Source organism: Mercenaria mercenaria, chromosome 11, assembly GCF_021730395.1.
Source record: "Mercenaria mercenaria strain notata chromosome 11, MADL_Memer_1, whole genome shotgun sequence".
In the NCBI taxonomy this organism is placed as follows: Eukaryota; Metazoa; Mollusca; class Bivalvia; order Venerida; family Veneridae; genus Mercenaria; species Mercenaria mercenaria.
Window position 1 is genome coordinate 66,627,933 of NC_069371.1, and position 7,361 is coordinate 66,635,293.

Consider the following 7,361-nt stretch of genomic DNA (forward strand, 5'->3'; position numbering starts at 1 on the left):
TCATTACATTAATGACATTTATAACAATTATTGATCAACGAGACCTGCGAATTAGAATGACCACGACTATATGATATGCATGATTTATTTCATTTCTATATAGACATTAGAATAAATGTGGAATCTATATATACTCCATGCTTTCAGGGAAAATTGATGCTTCTGAGAAAAAAAGTGAAAATGTTTCTGAAAATACGTTGCTTTAAAATGAAGGTTTTGGAGAGCGTTATATTTCTGGTTATATTGCATTTAGTATTTTGCTATGGTCTTGGTAAGTGCTTTAATACATATGTACCAATTCATGTTAACTATGTTTGAAAATAATTGAAAATTGTTTGATTTGGTGCTAATTTTCGTTGTTTAAACCCTTATACACCTTTGTTTTGGCTCGCGTACAGACGCTTATTAGACGCCAAACAATTTTTAAGAATCGTTTGAATTGAACGTACATGTGCTTTATGTTTAGTTAAAAACAATCAGAAGCAATTTTTTTATATGAATTTTTGTTACATTTTATTGTGATAAAAATGCAAGTTATAACATGTAGTTGTTAAATTAATATAATTCTAGTTGTAGAATATGACTATTTTAACAGAAACACAAAACGTTTGACAGATGCTACGAAATTTGGTCGGTCTTGCATACACATGAAATATGGCCAGTTTTTCAGATGAAGTCTCTCTTATAGTTGAATAATCGCTTTACCTATTACTTGTTCATTATTACTTACTAAATACTATCTCACTTAAGGGCCACCCTGCGCGGGTTTGGCGTGTGAGAATGGAGGGACAGTTATATCTACTCCCGGCGGTGATAACTGCTATTGTCAGTGTCCGCCGGAAGTTACTGGTCTACTCTGTGAAAACGGTGAGTACTATATATATATAACAGTTTAAACATTTTTAATTTAATTAATAACATTTAAATAAAAAAGTGTAAATACTAGTATTTGACTGTGTCAAAATCTCATCCAAGTGGCACAGTAACTAGTTCGATCCCTGAAGTTTTGAACAACGATAATGACGGGATAAAGTAGATCTATTACTATTTTGATATTTCAATATCTACAAAATCCCGAGAGATTGGTTGGTGCCTGAGCCCAGTACGGCGAGTAACTCGAATGTATTCTGATGGATTCTGAGGATGTTATAATGGGCAAATAAGACGTCAACAATACTCTAGCAAGCTAAATTTGCTTTTATGCTGACTGAAAATCTTTTATTAATTCAAGATAAAGACGAAACGGGATAATATCATGGTTATGCTAGGTTAAAAACTTCTTTATTATCACCTTTGGAGTTCTTTAGAGTGATGTATTTATTTACATAAATGGTATCGTCTAATGTTCAAATACAAAAAAAAAAAAACAAGAGAAAACGTAACCTTTGGTTGGATCAAACGTACAGGACTACCTTAAAACGTAAGGCCAATGTTATTTACTGATCTGTCAATTTTTGCTCCCATCTCTCATTCCATTTTATACGAGTATAATAATGAACTGACAACTAACAGGTGTAAAATAGAAAGACGGAGACTTTTAACAACAACAAAAATACTGACTGATAACTCAAACTTTCTTAAAGGAAGACATCTTTTATTTGTTTCGAAGACGATGGATTACCTAGGCTATGGGTTTGAAATGATGAAGTTCAAGCAAAGAATGTACCATGCAGACGATGAACTTACTGCAAGATTTAGCCAACAGCAAGAAACCCGTAGGAAAGGAGAAGGGACAACGATGTACTTTGAAAATGACGGAGATTATTTGCTTGTAATAAAGCAGTTAATTAATATGTACCGAGTATTTACAGGTTTAAATTAACATATTATCATACTAAATTAATCAATCATCGTCATAACAAGGTTTCAACGTCTTGACGCATTGGAATCTTGTGACCAATATGTTCAGATGTAAGTTTGTAAATATAGTACCAAATAGTTCGGTTCTGCATTTCACTGTACACCGTACACCTTTAAATAACCGTTCACTTTTATTTTGCAAGAAATCGATGATCCGGTATCATTCTTTCTCTGAAAATCATTTGTGATGAAAACTTTCACATATGTATGACTATCTTTAAACGTGCATATTACTTGTAAATTTGTTTACATCATCAATAAGCCTTTTATCAACTTGAGATATACATGAAATTAGATTCATCGTTTTATAATGTTTTTTCAATCCGCTATGTTTTTGACTGCATATGTATAAACAGGTAAATTGTGAATATATGTAACTTACGTTAGTGCTGTGAATATGTTTAGCATTTTGGCACAAGTGAAGGGTGTCCAGAAGGTTAGTTCCAGTGATTTATACGATATGTAACAGAAAATTATACTCGTACTAATACCAATATATGGAAATGGAGTAAAGTTAAGGTAGAGACTGCGGACATTTGAATACATCTCAAGCGTGGTTTTCGGCTGTATCTTATCCGAGTCAAAAGCACTTTGCTTGTTTTATACATGAATGCCCTGTTGGCATCTATATTTTATAATACACAGAAGGCAAAGTATGAGGTATTTTTAGGAATATTTTTTATTGTAAGGAATCCAGTGTAACTAAATCAAGCAAGGGCGTATCAATTTACAAATGAGTAAAAATCAGTACGGATTAATTTTGTACCCGAAAACAGTTTACAAATACGACAGGATAATAAACAGGATATTAGGTTAATGTCTTTCTTAACTTTAGTTTATCCGCCTTGTCTCTGAACCGTTTCGGCAAGCCTCGGGGTGAATAAACTTTTCTCCAACTTGAAGGATATACTTAAGTTAAGAAAGACAGTAACCTAATATTCTCTATTTATTACCTTTTTGCATTTTTGTCTGCTGGTCTCAAAAACAATCAATTTTAGACAGGTCTCAACAAATGTTATTTACATTTTGCGTTTTTATTTACCATGGAGATAGTAAAACAGTTGTATGAGATCATTGGATGTTCAGTTTATTACCTCTTATGAACAGACTCAATCAAACCGAGTCTGCTATTATTTTGCTTGGCTGCATTCTGTGCTTCCAACGGATCTTTTTACAAATTTTGTTATTCTTTATGTTATTGTAACCAGTGGAATTATGACATGTATAATATACTTTACAGAGAACTTCCGATTATATCATTGATGAAACGAGCATATTTCTTTGCAACATTGCAATACACAAACCTGCTGTAGCCTCATTGCATAAAACGGAAATATACGTTTGTGAGAAGGTGCATTGCTCATAAGTCCCATTACATGAATATGGATCAATCACCAGTGTAACAAATCTTCCAAGCCGAGGTCTTTCAAAACGAAAAAAAAAAAGATTAATGAGTTTTGAAATTTATACGTCAATCAAACAGTTATCATTAATAGATAGAGGTTGGTATGAACCAAGTGTAGCCTCAGTACTAAATGTATTGAGCGAGTTGTTTAAAACTATCGGTGAGAAAATATATTTATTTTATTCAACGATTTAATTTGATTATTTTATTTGAAAGAAATAACTGGCACGGTGAGTAAAATCGAATACTTTTGGTTATTTTCTTTTTACATTAACAACTTTTAAGAAATCGGGGAATGCAGCGGGAATAGTTGTATCTTGCCGACACATCGATGCCCAGTTTGTGAAGAAATATGTAATATTGTTTTTATTGCGAGTGCTTTACATCGGGCACAGTAACGTGAACATTCTAAAAAGCATCGAATATTTCGAGTCATTTTACCTCCTGCTAAAAAAGGAATTAGTTGGATTAGTTTCTTTCTTCATTAGATAATAATAGTATACCTAACTGGCTTACTTGATACAAAAGTCAAACGCCATTCTATAGTTGATTACTCGTTTGTGTCTAAGCTCCGTCGTGTATAAAACCCCATCGTTGATTTGCAACATAGATATGCGAAAACTCAGCTGAAATATTGACATGAAAAATGCACGTTCAGTTCATGCGTATTTTACATGTCCACCATATATACGTCATACATTGTAATAGTGGCACTGCATCATTTTAAGGCCTCTGTACGGTTGTGTTATACATCAATAGCCTTCTACCGAAATGATAAATTATTTATATTACTTGGCAAAGCCTATGAGAGTTTAGTTACTCCGAAAATGTGGCTATTACATAATACGATATCACACACCTCTCAATACGTTTTAACTTAATGTCGAGTATTAGTTTTAAACTTCAAAATTTATTACCAAATTTTTCCAGATATTGTCCATTCGACATGCAAATCATCTTCACCATTGAAACAAGAAATGTTCTTCTTGCGTCAATCATAGGCCATGTCGGAATCATTTCACATGCAAAAGCTTGTGGTCCTGAAAAGTAAATAAAATAAATAATGAAAAAAACAAAGATATTTTTATGACTTCTTTGGTATGATCAAGAAGGCATTATCCTCTCTCACTGCATATATATTAGAACAAGAATTAATTTGAAGACAAATATCTGTCTAAGTTCAAATTCTGTAGGATTATGAACATATATTGACTTAAGAAATAAATATCACATTATTTTAGAAATCAAATCAGATTTTTGACTCCACATGCCGAAGATTTTTGACTTTAGCCCAGCAAACCTGTGTTGAAATTGTCACCATTCAATTGCAAAAACTATGGTCCGCCAATAATTAAAAGGAGTAACAATTTTGACCATTGACCAGTTATACATTCATGGCAGTCATGAGAAATAAACATCAAAGTTTATTTAGAAGTTCTGACATCGGCCAAACAGACCATCTTTTGCACTACGGATCGACGATTAACCAAATGAGTTTTGTATTAATTACTCATATTACACGACAAGAGGTTTATGATGACCATGTGTCGCTCACCTACCTTGACTATTTGACCTTGGATATATGACATGACAAACTGCACCATGGAAGGTAACAATTAAATCTACAGGTACAAGAAAAGTTTTATGAAAGTCCATTCAAAATACGATTTTTAACTTTTAGTGTTTCAGTCCTTAGTATTATTTGACATTGACCTAGGTTTAACGCCAAGGTGACCCAGTTTTGCGACTGCCATTGACTTAATAAGAAAAACATTCCGACCATATTTCATATAAATCCTGCAGACAATATGGCTTCTAGCATGATAAAATCTTTATCTGTGATATTCTTTCTTATGATCCTCTATGATCTGATCTTTTAACCTATTTTTGATCCCCAAAATGGCCCATTCAAAACTTAAACTAGATTTCATTTAGATAATCATTATGACAAAATTTAGAATAGATCGCATACAAAATATGGCCTCTTGAGTGTTAACAACGTTGTTCTATGACTTGACCAGATTACCTTCATCATTTATCCCAAATGACTCAGCTGAAATTTGACCTACATTAATTAGGTCTGTGATTTCATCTAGTAGCCTCAGTTTTATACCTAAGATGACCCAATTTCGAACGTGTCAAACATTTTATACAGACAAACGTTCTGCAATCATATAGATTAAATAGTAAAAAATTATTATAGCTTCTAGAGTGAAACCACGCTTTTTTCTATTTTTTGACTTAGCGACCTAGTTGTTGAACCATAGACAAAGTTTTGTTCCGAAATAAGTTTCAGACACATGACATAGATTTCATAAAGATCAACTCTTTCTGACCAGGTTTCATATAAATCCAGATAAAATGTCACTTATAGAGTGTAAACAAGGATTTTTTTTATGCTTTAAAATAATGACTTAGCTTTAAACCACAGATGATCCAGTATCGAACTCTCTGAGATTTTATTTAGGCAAATAGTCTGACAAAGTTTCATTTAGCGCCGGCACAGATTGTGACATTTATACCATTAACAGGACTGACATGCCGAGAGCGATAAATATGAATTAGTGTAGACCTTAAAAATCAATCTGAAATGAAAGTATGTTTTCACAGCAAGATTTAGTCTATTGACGATGGATAACGACGGACACAGGGATATCATAATAGCTTATTTTTCTCACATTTGGCTTAGTTGAGCTAAATGATCGACAATAAAATGTAAAAATCATGTAACAACCAAATATGTCAAAGTGAGTCGTTTTTGAAATTTTCATGCACTTACTGCTCGATAATATGTTTTACTGGTATTTTATAATTCTTACATATATTATATAACTGTGACAAATATTATTCATAATGTTTGTGTACCGACAGGGGGCTATTCATATATGTCACGGTGAGCATTTTTTCATATCACCCTGTCTTTAAATCAATATCTATTTAATACAATTTCAGAAAGCCGCATATGTCTGGTTAAGGGAATGAAAAAGTAAACGTTTTCAGCAAAGATGTTTAAATTCAATTTACTAAAAGTGATTTGGATCACGTTCTTTACATAAATTGAGGACGGAAGATATAGACACATGTATAGGAAGCAACGTTTGTGTACATAATGTTATATGCACCAAGTAGAGTCTAGATATCACTTTTTGTTACACTATTATACAGATCTTCGAAGAGAACTGTTACCTCAGTTTTGTTGTGTATGAAAAACATTAACCAAATTTAAAATAAATTCTACTAAATTCAACTCAGAAAAAAAATGGTACGCTTAGCAAAATTTATGTCACAATGAAGCTACACTAACGAGAAACGAGACAAATTGATAAGTATTGGAAACTTGCCTGTATATTTTGTCTGAAAGAATATTTTCGACTATGTAAGAATTGTATGTATATACCTTATAAAATTACTATCATGTTTTTATGTGTACTGAACCGCAACATTGTGTATATGTTGAAACCATTATATATGTTTATGCAAATAAACTATTTGACTTTGACTTGACCTTGGCTTTGTTTTTTCTATTTGGCGGTTCCAAAAAGCTGTTCTTTACTTATTTTGTTTGTTAATAAATAGCAGAATTACATTAGTTGCAAACATTTGCAACCTGATTCCTCACATTATTAAAAGATATATTAGAGTTTTCTTTTTCTTAAGAATCTACACATTTCTACTCATTAGTATTTCCGCTGCTTTACAATTTACGTAATAATCGCAGGATTCACCAGTAACTTGAATCCCTCAAATTGTCTTACACAGATCCGTGGTCCATATACGTTTCTGTAAAAAAATGTGAAGAGATAAATAAGCCTTCATGTTTTAAGTCACTGATGTGAAAAAAATGAGGACCACGAATAACATACACATTGGATTGCAGTCTGTGATGACGTTACAAAATACTCAAATATAGCATTTTAACGCTATAATGTCCACGGTGGCCAACACCTCTATTTTGTAACATGCTTGTACGTTGTTTCTTGTGCAGTTCAGATCAAGTGTCAGATACTTCAGACCCCATCTGCAACTCACTCCTACTCAGTGGAGTATTTTTCTGCTTTTTGTCATATCAGAGTGGCTAAATACAGACAGTATATTT